Source organism: Bombina bombina, chromosome 6, assembly GCF_027579735.1.
Source record: "Bombina bombina isolate aBomBom1 chromosome 6, aBomBom1.pri, whole genome shotgun sequence".
In the NCBI taxonomy this organism is placed as follows: Eukaryota; Metazoa; Chordata; class Amphibia; order Anura; family Bombinatoridae; genus Bombina; species Bombina bombina.
Window position 1 is genome coordinate 188454881 of NC_069504.1, and position 27434 is coordinate 188482314.

The following is a 27434-nucleotide window of genomic DNA, read 5'->3' on the forward strand; positions in this document are numbered from 1 at the left end:
AGCATTAACCTTTGGGTTGCCCATCAAAGTTATACCTTTTTTTTATTATTCATCATCAGGCTGTGCAGCCAAAAAGAGGCACTATATTTCGTGTCAGTCACTGTCAGTGTGTGTTTTCACTGCCTGAGATTACAGTGTTCTGCACCTTGTAAATTGCACATGCGCTGGTTTGCAATTAAAGCTGTCAGCAATTGATACCTAAACAGTGGATGGCAAAGTGGGAGCTTGCACTTGCTGACAGTGAAGAGTGCAGGGAGTATAGCTCCTGATTGGATGATGAATAGATATAAAACAACTTGGATGGGTTGCCTGAGGGTTAATACAAATTAAACTTCTGGGGTTAGATTAAATATAAAATAAAACAAGTATAGCTAAAATGGAGAAAGGCATTGAGGGGCATTGTTATCGCCAGACATTTGGTTACTAAAGAGAAATGTTTTTCTTTTATGGTCCCTTTAAAAATGCACGTGATTGTTTTGGTTGGTAGAATTATAATTCCACTAAGAAATAGATTTAAAAAAAATTAACATGCACACACTACATAAACTACTGATCAAAATCTGATGAATTAATAACTGTAGATTCTGTTAATACCTTAATACAAAATGTACATATTAAAAAAAATGCAAATAGGAAATATGTTTTTGCACATTTTCTAACAACTAGCCATAACACTAACAGAAGAATTGTTGTCTAATTTGTAGTAAACCTATTACAACAGAAAAATATATTACACTTAGGCTTACATGAATAAATCAGTTGGTTAAGTGGAAGAAAAAGATTGTGTAGCATGTTTCACTGCTCATGCAACTGCATTTTTTTTCATGATATACTTTATCTGAAAGTTGTCTGTGGCTGTTCCTATTATGCTTTGTGCTTGACCTTTTAGTAAGCGGAAGAAGATACAGTTATCTTCTTTTCTGACATACAACATCTATCAATCATCGTGTTTTCATGTAATTTATGCAAAGCAAATAGCAGCTTCTATGACTAGTGAACCATAGCACTAGCCTAGTGAATTTGATTAAGAGAGGATGTGAAAGGCTTAGGTGAGAGAATGCATAGCCATGCGGAGTAACTGAGAAGAGAGAATTACAATGTATGTATTATAAAACATAAATATAGTATCCAGTTTGTGTGTGTAGGTTTGAGTGTATATATATATATATATATATATATATATATATATGTTTGTGCGTGTGTGTGATCGCATGTGTGTTGTATGGGGGTATGTGTGTGTATTTATCCAGTTATATACATCATTTAGCAGAATAGGAGTTCAGGATTAAAGGGAAAAAAACTGAAATGTGCATGGGTGTTTAAAATTGAAATGCAGTCATGCACATTTCAATTTTGACTTCTATCCCTTTAACAAACAAACTGCATGCCCATCAGACAGTGTGAACCTTGTCAGTAGGTGACCCACTAGGAATAGAGGTGGATTCAATGTGGAATAATGACAGGTGCCTCACACTATTCATCAAATAAGGAACAATTTACTAGGTTCTTTCAACAAAAAGTATTAAAAAGGTTATTATAAGAATTACATTATTTGCTGCATCTAACATACACATAGATTACAAGTTTTGCGCTATAGAGGGGATTGAATGAACGCAACAAAAGTTGCATTCTTTCACCCTCCATAGCGCTGCCATTACAAGTTTTAGAAAAGTCGGCTTGTGCATGCGATATGATTGCGCTGAGCTCCATACGACACAAAATACAAGCGCTGCTTTGATGTTCTCGTGCGCGTTTTTCCCAAAGACATCAATGGGGAGAGAGTGTTAGAAAAAAACCTAACTCTGATCGCGGAATGAAAAACTCCGTAATGCAGCCCAATTGATGTCTAAGGGGAAAAAATGTAATGTTTAAACCTAACACCCTAGCATAAACCCCACATCTAAACACCCCTAATCTGCTGCCCCCGACATTGCCGACACCTACATAAATGTATTAACTCCTAATCTGCTGCTCCCAATATCACTGCCACCTAAATAAATCTATTAACCCTTATTCTGCCGCTCCCGATATTGCCGCCACTATACTAAAGTTATTAACCCCGATTCCCCTGCACCCCAACATCGCCCACACTAAAATAAATACAAACTTACCTGTGAAATAAAAATAAAACCTAAGATAGCTACAATATAACTCTTATAAGTATTATTTAGTTTTAAATAGGTATTATTTAGTTAATAATTGTAACTTTAATTTTGCTCTATTTTAAGTATGTTAAAGTTAGGGGGTGTTAGGGTTAGGTTTAGGGATAGGGTTATGTTAAGGGTTAGGTTTAGGGGCTAATAGTTTAATTTAGGTTTTTGCGATGTGGGGGCAGGCGGTTTAGGGGTTAATAGGTTTATTTAGTGGTAGTGATGTGCGAGGCCAGAGGTTTAGGGGTTAGTAACTCTATTTAGTGGCAGCGAAGTCAGGGAGCGGCGGAATAGGGGTTAATATCTTTATTATAGTGTGGGCGATGTTGGGGTGTGGGGGAATAAGGGTTAATAACTTTAGTATAGTGGCAATGATGTCGGGGAGCGGAGGAATAGGGGCTAATAATTAGTGGCGCCGATGTCGGGAGCAGCAGATTAGGGGTTAATAACTGTAAAATAGTGTTTGTGATGCGGGAGGGCCTTGGTTTAGGGCTCAAGGTAGTTAATGGGTGTTAGTGTACTTTGTAACACTTTAGTTATGAGTTTTATGTAACAGTTTTGTTGCATAAAACTCATAACTACTGCTCTCAGATGGCAGTACGGAACTTGATGTTATAGGGTGTAACACAAGCTTTTTAGCCTCACCACAAAACTCGTAATGGCATTTTTTTGAGTGCAGGACTGACGTTGCGTTACAAGCTAAAAGGCTTGCGGTACAGCTATACCAACAAGACTTGTAATGGCTGCGTTACTATTTTAATGCTGAAATTAAAATTTTTTCAGCGTTAAAACACAAACACACAACTTGTAATCTCCCTGAATGAGCACATTTGGGGCCAGATTATGAGTGGCGTGAAACATTTGCATTAAGGGGTTTATTGTGGGTATTGCGCTTGTCGGGTTTACCGCTGGTATTATGAGCTGAATGTAAACGCAATCGATTGAGTACATTCTCGATTTATGCTAGAATGACTACCGCCACTTCAGAGCTCTGGTTAATTGTTTTGCGAAACTAAAAAGTTGGACAAAACACATAAAAATACATTACAAAGTACAGTTACACTCATAATAACACCATCTAATAAAAATATTTAAAGAAAATATTGCACAAAAAAAGTTATAAGGGCTCAAAGATATGAGATCTCAGATGTTAGGAAAAAAAGGCAGGTAAAGGGCTTTAACATTGAGCACTCCCAAAGATGTGTATATAAACTTTTTGTAAGGTGTGCTAAACCAAATTTTGCATTTGTATTAAAACATAATCAGGGAGACTGACCATCTCCCATTGGTTAAAGCACCCCCCCACCCCCAAGCTCAGGTGTGCTGATGACAGTGTAATAGAGTTGTGAATATTAAGCCAGGGAGTCTCATTCTATTACGAAGAGTAAAAGCAGGAATGATTCAGCCCTCTGAGGCAAAGGACTGTAGTGTTAGGACCAGTCTATATTGGGGCACCTTGTAAGTGGTGACTGGCTAAGCAAAACATGGCCATATTCTGTGACTAAGATCCCAATTTTATTTAAAAAGAATAGTTGTCCCTTGATGTTGTTTGCAGACAATTTTTTGCAGCAGTTCAAAAAATATGTGCGCAAATACCTTTTTGTTTGGTAAATTACTGGGTGTGCTAAACCAAATTTTGCATTTATATATATATATATATATATATATATATATATATACTAATGTCTTAATATCTATATGAATGTAAATATAAATATAAATATATATATATATAAATATTACATACATAGGTATATATATTCTACCGAAATACCATCAGATATAAGTAGAAATATTTGTTTATGAATAAATAGAATATATTCTTTTATGTGAAGAACATTGGAATATGAAATATTCATATTTTCATGTCAAGCTAGCGCACATGAGAATATGCGATTGGATTTGCGCGGCTTTTTGCGCTCGGCAGGTTAGCGTGCAAGCGAAAATTGTTTACTATCAACTCATAATTTGAACACAACTTGATGAGCACAAAAAACTTACTTCTAGGGCAACTAATACTCGAGCTGGAGCGTTAAAAAGAGCTCCACTTTTAATCTGGCCCATAGTTTTTAAACTTAAGGGGCATGTTTATAAAATAAGCAGCTGTTTCTCATTAAAACATGTTTTAACATATTTAAATAGTGCTCTTTTATATGCATGATAGAACTTTTGTAGGATTAATGTCACTTTAATTAAAGGGGCATTACATTAATTTTTTTTTAAATATTTGCTTCAGAAATTAATCATAACATTGCAAAATATTTGCAGATGTACCTTGAACATGTGTGGTCAGTAAATGCTTGTGCAAAAAGCCTATAATGTTACTAGAAATAGCTTGCATGCACATCCAAAGTGATCACTTTAGCAGTAATGACTTTTAACAGAAAAAAATTTGCAGTATGGAAACATACAGTAAAAATTTTTTGAATGATATCTGGAATCCACATTTAAAATATCTTTTACATATCCCTTTAAAATGCATTGAAAGGCAGTTGAAATACCACTAACATATCCCTTTAAACGAACAGTAAAGTCTTTAGACAGAACATGCAATTAAAGAAATAATGAGCCCACCTAGATTTACTCTTCAACAATGACAATATGAAAATCTCATTAACATTTTTTTTCAATTTTTTTTTTCATTGCACACTCTATCTAAACCATCAAAGGTTAATTTGGAATTTACTAAATTTATTAGATGGCTGAAACCTTATAAAGTGCCCCCCAAAAAATTAAAATGTTAAACAATTGTAAAACTTTTTATTTGTGTGCAGCTTTTTTCCAAAACAAAGTTTATTTGCTGAATTATGCAAAACGCAATTAATAAAATTGACTTTATTTTCCTTTTCAAAATATAAAATTGTAGCATTAGTGAATACAATTATTTAATTTAAAAATCCCTGTCTGCAAGATGAATGTATTACAAATAATAGTACACAAATAATACAATTTTATAGAAACAAGTTTTAATGTTAAAATGTCTTTTAAATTTATCTTTGGAAATCTTGACATCTACCTAAAATAATATTGGAATGTGTGTAAGTATTTAGAAGCAATTCTTTTACCATTGTTTTTTTCCTGACAGGTTTATAAAACATAATATATATATATATATATATACTGAAAATAATACTTAATTGTGATGCTATGAGAGCCAATAAATTGAAAATGAATGTCACCCATTTGGATTCTTCCTTTGATAAATTAAATACTGCAATAGTGTATATCAGGGTGTGTTCATTATGTCTATATGTTTATTCATAGCCTCAAAATAATGGACATATCTTTAGCATTCTTAGACCAAAAATAATCTTCTAATTTCATGTGCCATATTTCCTCTTTTCCCATAAAATACATTAAATATAAATCCTTTACATAGAAATGATTTATTATGCACCTTTAGCCTCATAAGCAACAGTTGTTGCATCCATTTTAAGACTAGTTCACGTTTCCATTAAATTAGGGATGTAAATTAAGACAAAATGATTCTTTTTCAATTTCATGCTGAAGTAGCTCAAGTTAGTGAATATAATTTCTCCTAACAAGAGAAATGTATCACTTTACAGCTTATTCAGTTACCTCTTGTTCACATCAGCAACATGCATCTATAACTGCAAAAGAATAAAAGAAATGATATTTGTAAAATATATAGTGTTTCCTTTATTTATGCAAATCTAAAACCAATACGGCATATTCTTAACAGCTCTTTATATACAAACACTACTGCACACTGTGAGATGCTTATTAAACATGTATCTGTTTCTGTACATACATTAGGAGGAACACATTTTTAAATTCTTAGTATGTAGATATATTGGGGCATATTTATTAAAGTCTGGCGGACCTGATCCGACAGTGCGGATCAGGTCCGCTAGACTTCGCTGGTGCAACGCACGCTGGTGCAACGCCGCCCCCTGCAGACTCGCGGCCAATAGGCCACCAGCAGGGGGTGTCAATCAACCCGATCGTTCTCAATCGGGTTGATTTCCGGCGATGTCTATCCACCTGCTCAGAGCAGCCGGACAGGTTATGGAGCAGCGGTCTCTGTGACCGCTGCTTCATAACTGCTGTTTCTGGCGAGCCTGTAGGCTCGCCAGAAACACGGGGCATCAAGCTCCATTCGGAGCTTGATACATATGCCCCATTGCGTTATTTTCTTTATTGAACATGAGTTATCATTTGGGAAAAATATATATATATTATTTTTTTTAAATTAAAAGTAATAATTTAATGATATATTCAGTACAAAAAAAATATTTAATGGGGCAATAAAGTGAAAATTAAAACCTTCATGATTTGGAAAGAATATGCAATTTTAAACAAACTTCTAGTGTACTTCTATTATCTAATTTGGTTATTTTTCTTTCTATTGTTTGTTTAAAAGCATACTTAGGTAGGCTCAGGAGCAACAATGTACAGTTGGAATTATCTGGTGATTTGGTGGCTACAGAAATATTCATCTTGTTATTGGATGTGTTCAGAAAGCTCCCAGTAGGGCATTGCTATTCCTTTAACAAAGTATAACAAGAGAAATAAGCCTATTTTATTATAGAAGTAAATTGGAAAGTTTTTAAAATGTTATACTCTGGCAACCCATTGGCCAAATGAAGCCCTCAACAATAGTTCTTGTGGCGCCAGATAATTAGCAAAATTTGGGGACTTTGGGGACTTCTGGTGGGTGGGCAAAGAAGGCGGTCAAACTTCAAAAGATCTTTTTGAAGAGAACTGCAAATAAAAGATAACCTGCAACTTTACATAAATCTTTCTCACAACATATTTAGGAAATACGTTATTATTTGCATTTAAAACTATACATTTATATATGGCCCATAAGGCTTCTAAAAAAATAGTCTGTGGCTCCCACGTGTTAAGAAATTGTCCATAACTGATCTAAATCACCATTTTGCATTTCATGTCTATTTAACTTTCGATAGTTTATTGTGAAATATGTTACAATTTAAGCAATGTTAAACACTTTAATAAATGCTAGACAGAATGATGCATTCACAGTGAAGATTAGTATGAGAATTACAAGCAGATTTATTTATTTTTTAATTGTTTTAGTTGTTTAAAATGAAAGCCAATCCTAGCGCAGAATGCGGTTTTGCTTGAGAGTTGATGTTTTCACCTCTTAGCCAATAGCTGTGCGGGAAATCCGGCTTGTCTCCCTGTGGCGCCAGGGTGGAAACATCACCTCTTAGCAAAATAGCGTTCTGCCATGGGTTGCCTGAGCAGCTCAGTGATGCAATGCTTTAAACAAATGAAGGAGCTTTCAGCTTGAAGTATTTTATAATAAAAGTCCCTTTATTTGTTTCAATGGTCAATCCTAGCATTTCACAAACACTAGGCTTGACTTTAACTTTAAATAGTGAAAAAATATATATGTATATTTGTTTTCATAAATACAATGGGTGCTGCCATGATGTAACCTAGGTTTCCTTCTATGCCAAGGTCAATTAGGGACAGTTATAAATGGGTCACTAGAGTGTGCAGCAAGTGACTCTGGAATATAGAAGCAGTCAGTCTGAAGTCTGCTCTGCGCTTCCACTTACAAAATAAATAATTGAAGTATATAGCAAAGCTTATTTATTTTTTTACTACATTAAAGTAAACATTTTATATTACAATCTGAAAGTGTTTAATATGCCTTTAAGACAGTGAGTTTATAATTGTTAAGCATTTTTAAATATGTTTGTAAATTAGAATATAATTATTTATCCATTTTCTTAAAAGGACATGAAAGGCAGGTTTGTATTTATGCATCATAAATGATTCACTGGATTGCAAAAAAAAATTGTCATCCTATAATATAAAAGGCCAAGTGTGTTTGTCCAAAGCTGTCATGTGCAGTAGAGCCTGTGCAAAAACAAACACACTTGGCGTTTAGGATCCTGACATCAGAGGTGGTGTGACATGGTAGGTCATAATGAGGGCGTGGCCAGACGGGGTGCAGCGGTGGCGGTGTGATCTGGTGGGTGTGACCTACAGGAGCCCCGTGTTGGGGCGTGGCCAGGGGGGCACAGTGGTGGGGGCGTGGATGGCCAGGAGTGGCCGTGGCTGCGAGAGAGAGAGACAAAAGTGGTGGAGAGAGAGCCAAATAGCGGGGAGAGAGAGCCAAAGAGGGGGAAGAGAAAGAGCCAAAGAGGGGGAAAAGAGAGAGAGCCAAAGAGAGGGGGCAGAGAGAGAGAGCTAAAGAGAGGGGGCAGAGAGAAAGCCAAAGAGAGGGGGCAGAGAGAGAGAGAGAGAGAGAAAGAGAGGGGGCAGAGAGAGCAAAAGAGAGTGGGAGAGAGAGAGAGCAAAAGAGAAGGGGAGAGAGAGAGAGAGAGAGAGAGAAAGAGAGGGGGCAGAGAGAGCAAAAGAGAGGGAGAAAGAGAGACATAGCAAAAGAAAGGGGGAGAGAGAGAAAAAGATGGAGAAGAGAGAAAGAAAGCCAAAGAGGGAGAGAGAGAGAGAGAGAGAGAGAGAGAGAGAGAGAGCAAAAGAGATGGGAGATAGAGAGAGCAAAAGAGGGGAGAGAGAGAGAGTAAAAGAGAGAGGGGAGAAAGAGCAAAAGAGAGGGGGAGAGAGAGCAAAAGAGAGGGGGGAGAGAGCAAAAGAGAGGGGGAGAGAAAGAGAGCAAAAGAGAGGGGGAGACAGAGAGCAAAAGAGAGGGGGAGACAGAGAGCAAAAGAGAGAGGGAGAGAGAGAGAGAGAGAGAGAGAGCAAAATAGAGGGGGAGAGAGAGAGAAAGCAAAAAAGAGGATGAGAGAGAGCAAAAGACAGGGGGAGAGAGAGCAAAAGAGAGTTGGGAGAGAGAGCGCAAAAGAGAGGGGGAGAGAAAGAGAGCAAAAGAGAGGGGGAGACAGAGAGCAAAAGAGAGGGGGAGACAGAGAGCAAAAGAGAGAGGGAGAGAGAGAGAGCAAAATAGAGGGGGAGAGAGAGAGAAAGCAAAAAAGAGGATGAGAGAGAGCAAAAGACAGGGGGAGAGAGAGCAAAAGAGAGTTGGGAGAGAGAGCGCAAAAGAGAGGGGGAAAGAGAGAGAGCAAAAGAGAGGGAGGAGAGAGAGAGCAAAAGAGAGGGGAGAGGGAGAGAGTGAGAGCAAAAGAGAGGGGGAGGGAGAGAGAGAGCAAAAGAGAGGGGGAGAGAGAGAGAGCTAAAGAGAGGGGGGAGACAGAGCAAAAGAGAGGGGGGAGAGAGAGCAAAAGAGAGGGGGAGAGAGAGAGCAAGGGATGGGACTGCTGCACTGTAAGAAATGGCCCATGTGCACAGGCTTTAGGACTAGTACAAAATAAATGTTTTAAAATAATTTAGAATTGTTATTTGTTAGAAAAATATGCATTGTTTTGCAGTCTAGGAACATGCCCCTTGAAAAGACTCTTCGGGGTCAATTTATTGTTTGCCAAATTGGGCCAATTCACCCTGTTTCCGCGCAAGCCTTTAGGCTCGCCAGAAACAGGAGTTAAGAAGCAGCGGTCTATAGACCGCTGCTCCTTAACTCATACGCCACCTCTGAGGCCGCGTACAGAAATCCGCCCGATCCTATACGATCAGGCTGATTGACACCCCCTTCTAGCGGCCGATTGGCCACGAATCTGCATGGGGCGGTATTGCACAAGCAATTCACTAGAACTGCTTGTGCAATGCTGAATACGGACAGCTTATGCTGTCCGCATTCAGCGATGTCTGGCGGACATGATACTCTACAGTGTATCATGCCCGCCAGACTTTAATAAATTGACCCCTTTATGTTTTCTTTACTTTCTTTAAAGACCATTATAGTCAAAAAATTACATGTTCTAGTTCATTAATACTAGTAACCCTGAATCTCTATGTGTTTAACCCTTGCAAAGGAACTGCTGGCCCCCGAATGGAAACTGACGCTGATTTAATCAGTGGAGCTAGTTACACAGCTGGGTCATACGACTAGCACTGCTGAGTGGATCAGTGTTAGTTTTTGCTTGGGTCCAGCAGGGCCCTGTGAGTCCTGAGAAGTACTTATTCTATGTGTGTAACCACTTTTGGGAGTTAAACACATGGAGGTGCAAATTCACTAGTCTTAAAATTACATTAGAGCACATACATTTTTTACTTTATTGGCCCTTTAATATGACCAACTAAAAGCATAAAGATCTCAACCAATCACAGTGCAGCATGTTAGAGTGTCAGTGTTCTGCATTCCACAGAATGTATTCCAATCCCTCGATGGGAAGTGACAACTACAATTTGTAATTTACATAGCAGGAAAAACAGGCAAAATAAACAATGAATGCATTTGCAAATATTTTAATTATGCACTAGTAAACATTTTATGAAGAGTTTGATGCCTTTAAATATGCCTCCAATTCTCAAATCTGTAAATGTTCTCTAAAGATATATTTGCTAATAGATACTTTACATTTATCCCAAAGAAATCTCATAGCTATTCCAAACACATGGTACCTCTTCTACATCCTGAATTATGATCTGACCACAAACCAAAAAGCAATTACTATCAATTTTTGTCTCCACAATCCAATTCTCATCACTTTCAGTGTATTTAATTATGTGAAGGTTTATAGTCATCATGTTTTCTTTGAAAAATGTGGAACCCTGTAGATTAAACATCTATATAATATTTTAAAGACTAAAAATGAGTAACAACAATAACATCTGCATAACTTTTCTTGTACTATCAGTGATATTTGCCTGCAGGAAATTTATGGTAACTTTTTCTACTATTACATAAATATCCAACTGCGCTGCGCTGCAGAATCTGTTGGCGCTTTATAAATAAATCATAACAATTATAACTAAGTTTTATGTTTGTATGGTCATGCAAGATCTAGTTAAAGGTAATCACATTAATTCAGACTACTTCAGCTTGTACAGTCTAGCAACTTCCATTCAACTTTCACTAAACTCATAGCATAATTTTCACAAATTACACATGCTAAAGGAAACTATTATCACATTACCAGGAGGAAATATTTAAAAAGCTTTTCTAAACAATGCTTGATGTGTGTATTATAAAGCAACATGAGATACCACAGTTAAGTTATCATGGAGTTAATGATATGATAAATTGCTGGCAGTAATTATGGTGCACTCAAGTACAAACGATTGTAATAGAAATCCTATACTGTAGCATGACATAGAAAATATGGATTGGAAAAAAAAATAATGAAATTGTTCAAATGTAAGCGAGCAACAAACCATGCATACATTTTAAAAAGATTTGCGAGATATTTGGGAATTTGTTTAAACAATTATAAAATGTAATAGCCGATAACATGAGATTCAATATTAATTTAAGCATCTTTATCCTAACTTTCCATTAGGAAAAAAAAACATCTTAATACATGCATATAAACAGTGGACAATGACAAAGTGTATAATTCTTTGAGTGTCTTCAAATATTAAATGGAAAAAAATGCAGTATGTAAATAGGACACAATAAAATAAACAAAAGCTGTAACAAGCATACCCAATTTAGGTTTCCAGTAAAATTACTCACAGCAGCACACATAAATGACAGACCAATCAGATGCTTAGAAAGTTCTGAGATCAAATTCAGTGCCTATCTCAGAGTTAAATAACAAAGGAAAGGAAAACCCTTATAATAGTTTGGGCTTTAATGTTCTTTTAATTTTTTTTATCATTTTTATTATTTAAACATTGAACACATTGTAAACAATTATTTGGACAAAATATAAGGAATTAAGAAATACAAATATAGAAACTAGGACTATATCTGGTATTTAAGTGGATTCAAACAAACATTTCCAGTTTAACTTTAAAATTTATTTAAAATGATTGTACAGTACAAGTATTTTACATTTGTTGAGTGGTATTTGCACCAGTTCCTTTGTTGAGCATCTAAATATTTTCTACTGCGGATAGAATTATGCATTCTATAGCAATTTAATTTAACTTTACAACACAAAGATTCATTTCAGTGTTTTACTTAATGGATCCTGCTGTTAAACAAATATACTTTAGGAAAGCACAAAAAAGATTATCTACGGTTGGATGATAGTTAATGATGACTCCACTAATGCCTTGCCAAGTGTAATTTGCCATATGAATGTCTTATGCAAAAATTGTATCCTTGGACACAGATATAACATCATAAATTTATTTTCAAACATTGGAAACTAATCTACATTTTTATTGTTATGGTAGCAAGAGAGATACTGAAAAGTCTTGATTCTTGGACAGATGGTCAACTCATCAAAGCATGCTAATTTAAACTCGAGCCAAGTCTAAGGTTATTCCCTGTCTAGTCATACAACCTACAATATCTGAATCAGGATAAAAATAAATGCCAATCTTTTAGGTAAATGTTTAGAAACAGCTCATAAGCTTATTGCTTTAGTTGTTTTTCAGCAAAAAAGCAAAAGGCATGGAATTGAAAATTGTATTTATTAAAGTATATGCAGCACACAGCCAAAACTCTACAGATTACTGGTTTTAGTAGTTATTGACCTAAAGCTGGCTAACTGAGGATCTAAAATTAGAACGCTAATTTTTTAGTTATCATAATTAGTAACAGAAGAAGAAAAAGCTACAAATCAAGTAGCATCTGTTCTTAGGGTGAACTGTGATTGACAATTTGTTGCTTGATTTAAGGTTATTATAAATTCTAATATATCACAATTATGAATGGAATGTATGTCGATAGCTTGAACAATAAAAATGTTCACAAACAGACTCCTCTGGCAGCAAGAAAAAAAAATGCATGTGTTGTATGACAAAACTTAAAACATATTAGCAATAAATAGTTTTTTGGTCTCTATTTCAATAATACTGTATTAATTATACTAGTACATTGCAGGGTAATTGATCATGATAAATTGCTTTAAGTTTGTAAAAGCTGAATTTGCTGAATCTTTTTAAGTTCAAGTTTCAAGAACTAACATGGCTTTTCTTTAATTTGATCTTTTTATGAAAACATGGAGTCCAGTGAGACAGCAAAATAATACAACCCAGCTAAAATAATTTTACTGGACTCCTCCTCCAGGATGCAACTCCCAATTGAACAAATCCTCAAATAGCTTCAAGAGTATTACAAAACTCACCATCCTATACAGAAAAAAAGCAACTACTATACAATTTTTTAAAATTTAACAAAGGAAACCAGTTAGATTGCTAAAACAATAAAGTTATTAAAAAAAAAAGCAAGTACACAGATGGGACTCTGCAGAGTACTTTAAGTCAGGAGTCAGAAGGTGACCCTCACATGCATATACAACAACAAGATCAGGCAGATTAATAGAAATTTCATAAGAATTCATACCCTGAGAATACTGAAACAAATTCATTCTACAAGAACAAAATAAAAAAAATGCACAAACAGAATTCCACGAAGACCACTCATTTCTGACCAACTATCTGATCTTAAATGAAAACTTCCATCTACAACATACATAACAATTATTTATAGCAAAACCATAAGGCACAGTATTCAGACATCAAAACTGACCGGAATATGCATCATCAGATCAGAATAGTTGGAAAGATTAACCTTGACATGTGCCTGTCCATCCACAATCCTGACTACTTAATCCGGCATTGAATTTTTTTTTTCTTTTAAATAGAAGAAGAAGATGAAGATTAAAGAAGAGTAACTGTTGCTGTTGGCCAGCAGAGGCTGAAGAGTAAATATTCTACAACTTGATTTCAGGTAAGGAAATGTAACAGATAGATTTTTTTTTAAATTTATTTTTTAATTAATTTTTTTGAGGGTGGTTATTTAGGGGCTTTCTGTAGTGGGGATCTTTTACAGCTTTATTTGGCCGGGTCATCAAGTCTAGGATTTGTTAGATGTTATGGGGGTGTTCCACTAGGACAGGGTCCGTGTTAGGGTTTAATTGTGGTGGGGAAGATCAGCTCAAAGATGTTTAATGTTTACTTACGATGGGGATTTAGTCATCTGCGATTAGAGTAATTACTATGAGAGCATAATGTCCCATATTAAAAAATAAACCATACATAGAATGCTAATAAAAAAATGTTTTAACATACACATACTCACAAACAAAAAAACATAAATTATTATTTAATAAACAAATAAAATACAGGGAATAAAGTTCTTTTTTTATTATTTACTTTATTTAGTATAATTTAAAGTTATGCATGTAAACACTTCTTCATATTATTATTATTATTATTTATAAAAGTATCAACTAATCATGTTTGCAATTTTTTTTATATATTTATATAATAATGACCGGAGAGTGCCTGACTGAATCTTCTTTATGTATAATTTGCTTCAAGTACACTCTGGCCGTTTGTACAATTACTGGGCAATTTGGAGTGCTGAATCCATTGGAGAACTATATATATATATATATATATATATATATATATATATATATATATATATATATATATATATATATATATATATATATATATATAGTACACAATTTAAGATTTGAATTTGTTTCTCTAAATTCCATTAAATTAAATTTCTATAAAGTAGTGGGTGCCGCCATATTTTACTTACTCTTAAGACTTACTTTTTATAGACATCAGCCTTTAAGTAAAAGGAAAGCAGGACCATATGTTTAATTAATGTAACACTTTTGCTCACTGCTTGTAAACATACATTTTGGGGAAAAGAACAGAAATGTAAAAAAATGTAAGAGGTGGTTTTATTTACTGTCTCTTTTCTCAAGACAGTTCTCTAAGAGCACATAATGTTTGTTAAATTAACATGGCATGAAAACATACACAAACAACTACTCAAAGATTTTATAATAAAAGAAAACGTTAGTTGTTATCAAAATATATGTTTGGATTATTTTCATAAGCTCTCTCAGAACTTAAGGGGTTTACCTAGTAACAGAAACAGGGGGAGGTCAAGCGATGTCCCAAATCTTTCGGTTTACTTCCACACACACTGAATCTGTCAAGCAACAACACAAAAATCAACAATGTACATCAAATATTGTTAGCAAAAAGTCTTATAACTACAGAAAGAAAAAGAAAAAAAAACAAAAGAGAAAAAAGAATCTCTCATACTGTAGCAGCGCAGAGGTCATGTTGCAATAGATACACTAGAAGCACAAATGGGCAATTACAGAGTAAGGTGGTGTCACAAGGACCTGCTCGACCACACCTGCCTGCAGATAACACCTGTACTAGCAGAAAAAGGATTTATAGAGCAAGAAGAGAACTTTTTACCAACTAAACCATATGTTCCCTATTGTGTCAGTGACATCAAATTGAAGGGTCTTTTTTTAAAAAAAAAAAAAACAATTAAAGCATTCAACAAAAATAAAGCACTGTACTGCAGAATACCACTTTGTGTACTGTTGCTTGGTCAGTGTCAGCAGCACATATTCCTCTCTTGGGGCAGTGGAAAAACTGACATTTTCATCATCTATGCTTATCCTCTTATTTTTGTGCTTTTACTAAAGCTATCATATTGAATTGATTATTGTGACCTTTGTTATATACAGATGAAAAAAATAAACGTTTTGCTGGAGCGATTAAGTCAATGACGTTTAAACCTTAAAAACGTTTTATTTTTGTTTTTAAAATTAAATTTTAACTTTCATGATTCAGATAGAGTATGCAATATTATAAAATGTTACAATTTACTTCTATTATCAAATAGGTTCATAGGACCTCAGGGTCATGCATGTGTCCTTAGCGCTCTATAGCAGCAGAGTTTGCAACAATGTATAAGATGCCTATAAAATTTGTTGCAAACACTGCTGCCATAGAGTTCTAAAGACAAGCGCACTCTCCTGAGCCCGACATCGTTTTTTAAACTGCATGTTCTGTCTAAACCATGAATGTTTAATTTTCACCTTACTTTCTCATTAATGTTAAAGGGAAATTAACCTGCAGGGTACAACTACAGTAGCCTGGTTACTACTCAACATGCTATAGTTTATTAAGTGCCTGCAGCTCTCTGCAAGTCTATTCTCTAATTGTAACCCTTCCATGTGCTGGTTAGAGACAATCTGCATGTACAATACAGAGCAGGAGCTATATTATTAATTAGAGCTTTTTTTATATTTGCTAGGCAACTTTTAAACTGTGTAAAAAAACAAACAAACTGCAAAACTGTAACTCTGCTGCAAGCTAATCCAAAGTGCAAGGTACAGGTGACAAAAAGCCAGGGAAATTACTGATCTGTGAAAGTGCACTGTTTCTGTCACAGAATGCAATAATATATGTGTACCAAGATGCAGAGCTTTACCAAATGACTTCTGCAATGAGTTCAAATAAGAGAACAGATTTAAAGAGAGCTGGAGGTACAGAAGTTAAAAAAAAAACAATAGCATAATTAGTAATAACCATCCTACTGTAGCTTTATTCAGATGTTTAATCACCCTTTACATTATACATATGAATGACATGAGTACAATGCTTGTCTGAAATGAATTATATGAGGCATTATTTTGTATTTGGAAATTATGTGCACTGGAGATACTGTCTTATAGTCCTTTAAATGACATTGCAAGGTAGAATATTCTTTTTCCTTTATTTTACTCTAATGTACAGTTAAATTAGTAAATAATGTAACAATCTGAGAACCTCAAAGTGCAGAATCATACAAAATGATATTAACCCCTTTCCACCGTTAGGACATTGCACCGTTAGGACAACCACGCTGGGCGCCATTAGGATGGCATGGAACGTCCTATCTGTTCGGCTGTTCTGAAGCCATAATGGCTTCTTAACTGGGATCGCATCATAGACACTCCCCCCGACCCAATCCCATCATTGAAATCACAAGATCACATGAACGATCGCATAATTTAAATTGTTTACTTATTTGTTTACATCGTAACTTTGCTCCAATGTAACAAATAAGTACCTGCAGGAAGGGGTTAAGCAGTATGTTGTTATCTAAAATCTACACCTGAAAGTCCTCATTTTATTAAAATTCAAAATTAAAAGCTTTGTTAGAAATTACATTTATTGTTTATAGCTTGTAATGCTAATACAAAGCTAGACTGATGAGTCATTTGTGAGAAATTATTTCTAAATATTTTTTATAAATTTTATAACTTCGAAATATTTTATATATATATATATATATATATATATAGGGGAAATGACGGAGGGGACGCAACTGCTAGGAGCTAATAAGTAGTGACCCACCAGTTCATGGACAAATACCGGTATGGCCTCAATATGACTTAAATGTGGTGCAGACCCTTAGAATAAATTATATGGGTTTCAAGACAGAGAAAAAAACCTGAACCAAGTATATCAGGATAAAAGACAGGGAATTCAGCACTCTTTTCAAAAAGTTTTTTATTTAGCTCATCAAAATAAAATGAGGGGTATCCCAAAAAAAAGGATAAACTTGTGTGGCCACAAGAGAGGACAATCTCAAGCATTTATTTAGCGAAACATATTGTTTCAAAAATACAGATACAATATGTCTATATACAATAGACCAAGAAAATGTACATACAACAGAAAAAATGAACACAAAGTAATAATACAAACCTGACCGGTCAGGGGTTAGCGTGAATACTTGAACTTAGTACATATACTGACATGGGATTTCAACAGGTATACCTATATTGCAGAAAATAGCTAAGTTTGCTGTCAATTATCATGTCAGACAGAGATATCTCATTGTGTGAACAGTGAAGTAACTATATTTCACATGGAGCCTTTGTCATACTACTACACCCTGCTGCGAACGGCACCTTCAAGTATAGGGTTAATTGCCGGGCAGGTATAAGAATGGGATCTAAGTAGATGCTGACATTGCGCCCAAAGAAATATGGTGTAACTATGGGCAGTACATATAAGGCATATTGTTATAGTATGCATACAAATAAATAGAGAGATATATTAGTGAGACACACTTATCAAGCTACTACACCCTGCTGCGTACGGCACCTTATTATATAAGGCTTAATGCCGTGCAGGTGTATTGATGGGATCTAAGTAGTTAATAGTGTATCTCATAATATGTACATTCGTCTGTTAGTAAGCAGGAAGCAAACAGTATAGGCGTAGGCATAGAATGTAGCTCAGCAGGAATAAGTAACAGGCAGATAGTAGCATATATTTCTGTTAGTTGCTAGACAGTCCCGTGCAAGCAGTCTTAAATGCATGAGGATGAAAAGTTCATGATAGAGATGGTAAGCATAAGTGCAAAGTAGGAGACTGCATGGTAGTTTTGCATAGTAATGATGTTATTTCGAGACTTGTAGTTTTACCCTTGCAACATCATCCCGACCATTTGAAGAAGGGGATACCTAAGGGGCAATTCCTTAGACTCCGTCGTAACTGCTCCACAAAAACAAAATACTATGAACATGCCAAAGAGATGCACCAACGGTTTTTAAATAGGGGGTATTCAAAAAGAGTTGTTAACAGAGCTCTAAATGAAGCAGCTAATTCGAACCGAGAACAACTTCTTGTACCCAAGCAAAAAGCTAAACAGGGTCCAATCAGACTAATAGCGGACTATAATTGTCACTGGAAAACCCTGAGAAAGATACTGCAAAAAAACTGGCACGTTCTAACGAGTGATGAAGGGGTATCTAGAGAAGTAGGAGACTACCCCACAATCACTGCCAGAAGAGCACCCAATTTGAGAGACAAACTCGTGAGAAGTCAATATACGTCACTCAGAAAACAAACAGATTGGCTTACCACACACAGGTCCACTGGAAATCATCCCTGTGGGCGATGTGTGGCGTGCAAATACATGGCAAAAACTAAAGTGTTTTCCACCCACACAGGCAAAATGTATAAATTAAAACACCACATTACATGCAGTACCGAAGGGGTTATTTACCTCCTCTCCTGTAGTTGCCCACGTTTTTACGTGGGTAAGACCAGGAGAGCCATAAAGGATAGGATAACTGAACATAGGGATGACATTAAATATAAAAATCCCAAGAGTAATGTGGCAAAACACTTTGAAGAAATTCATGCCTGCAACCCTGACTCCCTCTCATACATTGGTATTGACAGAGGTATTACCAATAACAGAGGGGGTGACAACGACAAAGTCCTCCTCCAGAAGGAATGTAGGTGGATTACGATCCTACAAACCCAGATACCTAATGGGTTAAATGATAGGATAGACATGGCCTGCTTTCTGTAAGGCATAAATGTCATCCTAATCCCACTCTCGTTCTCAGATATTCGTGTACCATACAGTGATATAACAAAATACTCAATTAAGTACTATCTCTATACAAGTCTTATAGAACGGCAATATAATATATTTTTTCAACTGAGTATTTTGTACGTAGGGCTCCTATTAGCGTAGATTTCATTTGGTAACTTTCTCATATTTACCTTACAATATGCATGACCAAATTATAACTCATTTTGTACATATATTTTTTATTTCTTTTTGTATATAATTCTTCACTTACGTTATGAACCAGACTTGCTATGTTTTCAATACTACCAGAATTTGGATAATATATAGTAAGTCCGTTAGTTTTAAATATCCTGTTTAGCACTATGAAGCTCTATAGCTTTTCAATAGGGGCGTGGATTTTCTTAAGTTTAAAAGGGAGAGGAGATGCTCCCTACGTCATTACGCCCTGACGAAGCCCGACACACCCAGCGGGTGAAACGCGCGTCGGCATTGGACAAGCCGACACGGAACATGTGGTTTGTGTGAACGCCACTGAACTTAGCAGCTCTGCAAACTAACGCTCATGAAGGATCTCCTGTAAGATGGATTTGGGGATCCACAAAGGACTGCTTGCCATCTAATAGTCCTGGGACTGTGCAGGAAACAGGTCGTATGCCATTATAATTCTTGCCTGATAAATAGGCACATCTATATAAGAACTGGATATTGCTACCCGGTTGCAAGGGTAAAACTACAAGTCTCGAAATAACATCATTACTATGCAAAACTACCATGCAGTCTCCTACTTTGCACTTATGCTTACCATCTCTATCATGAACTTTTCATCCTCATGCATTTAAGACTGCTTGCACGGGACTGTCTAGCAACTAACAGAAATATATGCTACTATCTGCCTGTTACTTATTCCTGCTGAGCTACATTCTATGCCTACGCCTATACTGTTTGCTTCCTGCTTACTAACAGACGAATGTACATATTATGAGATACACTATTAACTACTTAGATCCCATCAATACACCTGCACGGCATTAAGCCTTATATAATAAGGTGCCGTACGCAGCAGGGTGTAGTAGCTTGATAAGTGTGTCTCACTAATATATCTCTCTATTTATTTGTATGCATACTATAACAATATGCCTTATATGTACTGCCCATAGTTACACCATATTTCTTTGGGCGCAATGTCAGCATCTACTTAGATCCCATTCTTATACCTGCCCGGCAATTAACCCTATACTTGAAGGTGCCGTTCGCAGCAGGGTGTAGTAGTATGACAAAGGCTCCATGTGAAATATAGTTACTTCACTGTTCACACAATGAGATATCTCTGTCTGACATGATAATTGACAGCAAACTTAGCTATTTTCTGCAATATAGGTATACCTGTTGAAATCCCATGTCAGTATATGTACTAAGTTCAAGTATTCACGCTAACCCCTGACCGGTCAGGTTTGTATTATTACTTTGTGTTCATTTTTTCTGTTGTATGTACATTTTTTTGGTCTATTGTATATAGACATATTGTATCTGTATTTTTGAAACAATATGTTTCGCTAAATAAATGCTTGAGATTGTCCTCTCTTGTGGCCACACAAGTTTATCCTTTTTTTTGGGATACCCCTCATTTTATTTTGATGAGCTAAATAAAAAACTTTTTGAAAAGAGTGCTGAATTCCCTGTCTTTTATCCTGATATACTTGGTTCAGGTTTTTTTCTCTGTCTTGAAACCCATATAATATATATATATATATATATATATATATATATATATATATATATATATATATATATATATATATATATTGCTACTCCTACAATTTCTAGCTGGTTACACCAATAAATCAAAAATAACTTATTGGAGCCAGAATATATATGTATTGTTATATTATTTACTATAATTAAAATGGCAATCGGATATGTATATAACCTTACAAGAAAAGTAAAACCCAAAAATAATTAAATAAAAAAATAGATTAGAAAGATTTTTATTTCTTTCGTTACAGGTTTTTCCCCCAAGGAACAGGCTATTCCTGACACATTCCTGCAATACAACAACTTGTTTTCAGAATATGACCAATTCTAGTTATTCTTAATCAGGAAAACCGCTTTAGCATTCAGTCACAATGTAATAGGGAACTTTTTTTTATAAAAGAGAGATTACATGGGAGAACAGAGTATTGCATTAGTTTAAGGAGCAACTGAGATTATAAAGTTGTTGGAGGCCTAATCGATTTGATGGGGGGCCTCGCCGCGAAGCACATAGGTGAGGCGGGGAGGAGGACAGGCTCAGTAAGTTTGGACACTGTAAGTTTGATTAAGAGCTAGAATCTTCTAATGTTAAAAGTAGAATAGAGAAAATTAAAATACGTAAACAAAGGTGTGTCCCAAGTGCAAATAGCTGAAGACAAGTAGAACAAGGTATTATGTGCTAATCAAATGGCAATAAGACTATGCTCTGGGAAACAGCAGGTAAATGTCTTGATTCTACTCACTTACAATAAGGATTGGTGGGGATTGCATAATATGTGCACGTATAATAAAATTTACACCTCAAAATAAAATAAAATCAAAATCACATTTGAGTTAAAATCACATGATATTAATTGCTATTAATAATATTGGATTTGACTGTATATAGAACTCAAATCTATAAACTTTAGTATAAGTACACATGCTTAATCTGCCATTATACAAAGTTAAATTGGGTAATCAACAAACGCATACTAAAAAGACAATGCAATATCACTTACTGTGAATTTCAATAGCACAGTAGATTTTTTTTCTAACAAATTTCAAACTTTCATTTCATTTGTCCACCCCCTGTATCATGTGATAGGCATCAGCAAATCACAGACCAGTATATACTATGAACATGTGCACATGCTCAGTAGGAATTGGTGCCTCAAAAAGTGTACATATAAAATGACTGTGCACAAACTGATAAAAAAGTAAAAGTTTTCCCATAGCCCACATTTAAATATGTTCACTTTGAATATTTATATTTCAAAGCTCTATTAAACTAAAATTATCCTGTTAAATGTAAGAAAACTCCTATGATTTAGTGTAAACCTTTTCACAGCACTAATAACTAATACGCATTAAGTTTATGTACAATGGAAAATTAAAATGAATTGCTAGTAAATAACTAAAAAGTCAAACACAAGTTAGTAAATGTAATATTCATGTCAAGAACAATTGATCAATTCCACATTAACTATATAAATGATATTATATTAATAATGTGAGTTAGCACAAACCGTGCACATACTACAATATTTAGAATACATTAAAGTAAACAATATTGATGTAATCTGAAGTGTTGTTATGCGATGTCACCATAAAATATTGTAATATTACTATAGCATCAAAAATGAACTAGACAGAAAGTAGTTGACACTTCCATCAGTATTTCAAAGACTTTACAAATCACAGTATTAACAGTTTCAAATGAAAGGTAGCATTGCAGCATAGATGACAGGGTATGATAATGAGTGCTACAACAGCTATTCACCAAGTAAGTTAAGCCACATGTTATCAGACCTGAGGAACTATTTTCATAAATAAAACTCCAACAATACAGTAGGACAGTTGGCCATATATTCTTGTTGTGCAATCAAAAGAACTTAAAAATAAAATTGTATATATATATAAACTCTAAAGTATAATTTTATTATTTATTTTGACCCCTTTTCTTTTAATTCCATTCTGAAAGTGTTAATTTTTAAGTTCCTGTTTGTAATGGAAGTGCAGAACACTGTTATATTCCACAAAGCCATTACACTCTAGCGACCTATTCACTGTCCCTAATTGGCAGCAGCAGAGAAGGTAACCTAACTTATAACATGGCAGCTCCCATTGTTTAATAGACACTAAAACTTTACACCTATTTTGTCAATATTTAAACAGCTAATGAACCTTTAAAAAATACAACTACATGTTATTTTTAGACTAATCTATTAATTGAATGCATCATTCTATCTAGCATTTATATAGGGCTAGATTACAAATGGAGAACAATATTGCACTTTCGCGAGCGCCATATTGCCGCTCCAATCTGGCACAATCTGAATGCAACTTTGCGTTCACAGTGCCTATAAGCCTTTAGCTCAAGAGAGCACGCTTCCATTGGCTCCAATGAGAGCCTCGTTCTTATGCCATCAGATATGACAAACCACCTAACGCAGCAGGGTGAAAAAGAAGTTAATACAGACATAGATGAGGGAAATATTAGGTAAGTGGAATTCATTTATTACTGATTTGGGTGGTAGGCTTCTCTAAACAAAAAAGTCTTCAGGGAGCATTTAAAGGAAGAAAGATTAGTGGAAAGCCTGACAGCACGAGGGAGAATGTTCCAGAGGGTAGGTGCTGCACAACAGAAGTCCTGCAGTCTAGCATGAGAAGAGGTGATAGTCGAAGATGCAAGGAGCAGGTTATTGTTGGATCTTAGTGGGCTGGCTGGAGTATACATGCATAATAATCAGCTGGATGATATGGATCTTTTGTACTGTACATATGTGAGATTTTAAGAATACGGTTACTAGCCAGAAATCAGAACACTGAGTTATTCCATGATGCTTGCAGGTAGGACCCCTTTGAGTGCCTAGGTATAGCCTGCCTGTGTATGTGGCTAGGGCTGGGCCGCCTCTCGAAATTTTGGGGCCCCTGACTTAACCATTGATCAGCCCCCCCCCACCCCTCCTTTGACATGTGCAATTTTGACCAAGTGACTAAAACGTATATGCACTTTATTCTTAAGTGTTTATTTACACTTGGAAATGTTGTAAAGGTAGTAACATACACACACCCAGACACACTCATACACTGAAACACACACACACTCACACATAAGGATTCGCATATAGACACTCTAGCAGACATGCAAAGAAACACACTCAGACACAGACACCCAAACAGACACTCAGCACTTGTTTACATTGACCTGAAAAGTAATGAGGTAAACTACAGTTTTGTAAAAAAAGGAGAAAGTAAAATATGGAGTTCTCATTATCTTTTTGTAAAGGAAGATGCAAACTAAATGATGACAAAAGCATGCAGTGGCTGAAAAGAAGGGCCCTGAACTGCCTAAACAATAATTTAAAGGTTAAATGGTGGATTGGTGACTTCCGGAAAGGTCTCGTTAGTCTCAAAGTCTGTAGAAAGATGTGAACAATCAGTAGTAAGGTCAAAATGTCCTAAAAAGGAACAGTCAATGGACACACACACACAAACTCAAACTTGCACATACACCCAAGGAAACACAGAGAGAGACAGCCTCAGAAAACACACAAAGACATACACACACACACACACACAGAGACACCCACAGAAAACACACAAAGACATACACACACAGAGAGACAACCACATAAAGCACAGAAAGACATACATACACACACCCTCACTGAGACATCCACAGAAAACACACAAAGACATACACACACCCTCACAGAGACACCCACAGAAAGCACACACTCTCACAGAGACATCCACAGAAAACACAGACATACACACCCACCCTCACAGAGGCATCCAGAGAAAATACACAAAGACAAATATACACACACCCTCACAGAGACACCCATAGAAAAAGCTCAAAGACCTATGCACACACCCTCACAGGCATCCACAGAAAATGCACAAAGACATGCACACCCACCCTCACAGAGAGAACCACAGAAAAAAAAATACATACACACTCACAGAGACACAAACCAAAGCACAAAGACATAAACACAGACACCCACAGAAACACCCACAGAAACATTTATACACCTTGCATCCCCTAAATCAACAGTGTGTGACATGCATTGGGCCCCCTCTTGCTAGTGTGTGACATGCATGATAAAAAAATTGCAGAAATTAAGAGATCACTTTTTAAAGAATCATATTTGTAAATGTGCAAACAAAAATAATTCGGTGAATTCAAAATTGTACATTAATGATCTGGGTAGATGGCTAGATAAAGAAACGTACTTTTAAAAGGTTGACATATGTTTGTTTGTTTTTTTCCCCATTTTCCCCAACCAAGCGCACCACTTCAAATATAGTGTACAAATGTTCCCATCTGTCAGCTGTACTTATGGATTTTGAAAATGCTGTACTCTATATGGTCTTGGTGGAACCATAAACTGTGGTACTCATACCATCAGATCTGGTTAAATGCAGGATTTAGGCTTGTTGGTATGTATTTCAAAATTAAGTCAGCTGTTAACCTGTCTCATTTCAAACACCGAGCAATCTTAGTCTGAGAGTATAGCATTTTATGCAGATATAAAAATCTTAGATAAAATGCCTCCTTGCATCTGGAAAGTATTTGCATAAAGGGGCAGTAAACTGGAATGTAATTTATATATATATATATATATATATATATATATATATATATATATATATATATATATATATATATATATATATATATATATATATATATATATATATATATAAAAAAGGTGCAAATCTGCCAAAAGGTCACCTACCATTTGTGTATTGAGGAGGAAACATCTCTGCATGGTTTTAAATATAGAATTTATACAGCATTGTCAAATAATCATAAATACACTGCTGCTAAAAAAAAATGTTTTTATGGACCCCTGGACCCACCATACAACTACTACCACACTGAAGTTACAATCCGAAATTGCACAAAGAAATAAAAAAACATTTGCTAAGTAAGTCCTACCTCCTCTGCAAATGAAAGTGATCTGCCTTCTGACTCAGGCACACACAGTACAAACAAAGTGCCAAGTCTGTCTCACACTGTGCATAGTGGTTTAGTGCACACTCAGAACTCCTCTCAAATGCTAATACTTTACTCCTTGTGATAACATTTCCCATGCTCAGTTAGCACTCTGCTGTAGTACCCGCTGGTGGCTGCCAAAATTATATATCTATCTATCTATCTATCTATCTATCTATATATATATATATATATATTTATATATATATATATATATAAGTTCTTGCCTCATGGGGCCCCCTGGCCCATTGGGCCCCTGACAGGAGTCACCCCTGTCACCCCCTGATGGCGGCCCTGGGCTAGGGATATCTTTTATCCCTAATGCTTGAGAAATGAATGATCGGACCCAAAATGTTATTGTCATGCATTTTGATGGGAAATAACTTTTGGTTAAAAAAAAATAAAAATAAAATAATAATGAAGATATGGGAAAACTGTATGTGTTATGCTGCAGCTAAACAGCTGCAATTTATTTTCACTTGTAATCTTCTTATAATGAATTAGAACATCCCAATGTAAAGTGCACTCCAGATTTCACACTTTTCTATACAGACAGAAATCTTTTTACGAAGGTTCTTAGCTGCCCCTGAACAGATGTATAATAATTGCAGGTCATTTATCGTAGCAAAATGAAACACAGAGACCTTTCATCTAGAGTCAAACATTTAGGCATTAAAATGTACATAGTTCCTCATTTGGAATCTAATTTGTTACAGTAAATTTCAGTAGGTACAAAATATAACAACTCACTTGTACTCTATTTTTTTTAGGCTATCAAGCTATACAGAGGAAACTTCAACCTCAACTCAAAATAATTGCCCTTTAATGAATTATTCCTTTGAGCCCCTGCAGTCGTAAATGGGCTTGTACATTAAGGGAGAGGGAATCATGCAGCTAAATAGAGTGAGCAAAATAAAGCAAAATTAAGCTTTAAAAATAGGAGAATTTTCTTTCATTCCATTTCCATGCTCTACCTGACTTCTCAAATGACAACAACATTAGCATCCGACAAGGCTCACTGAACTTCCTTCAACGCAGTTTTTTTTCCATGGTGGCAAACATGCAATTCCCACACAACAATCTACATATAAAGAATTTAAAATATGTCACAAGTATCACTGGGCAAGATTCATCTAAATCAGGGGCAGGCAACCATTATCACTTAAAGGGACACAAAACAGTGAGAGATTGCAATTTAAAATGTTTATGTATAGAAAAAAAAAAGCATTATACTTTCATGATTTATTTTGTCCCCCTTTCCAGTAATTTATGTTGAAAATATTTTATTCAAAAATTTTCATATATACAATAAACAATAAACAATAAACATTGGTCACAAATCTCAGCGTTTAGAGGTCATTCGGTACATTGAAAAAGCTCTACATTCCCATGTAATATAATTAACAGATTCTAAAGGTGTCTCTACACCCCCAAGGGGGTTAATGGTGTTGTTTCTGAAATGCTTTGTTCAGCCCGGTCCACT

General features: G+C 35.5%; 1 protein-coding gene across 8 annotated transcripts in view; it reads right to left on the reverse strand.

Moving 5' to 3' along the window:
• Positions 1–27434, reverse strand: part of FOXP2 (forkhead box P2) — a 298530-nt gene that overhangs the window by 227142 nt on the left and 43954 nt on the right. Inside the window, exon 2 of one of the 8 annotated variants that reach the window (XM_053716714.1) lies at positions 14949–15018. The exons of the other annotated variants lie outside the window; for them this stretch is intronic. The gene's annotated coding sequence lies outside the window, so the exon portion shown is untranslated. The remainder of the gene's footprint in view (positions 1–14948; positions 15019–27434) is intronic. 8 annotated transcript variants of the gene reach the window in all.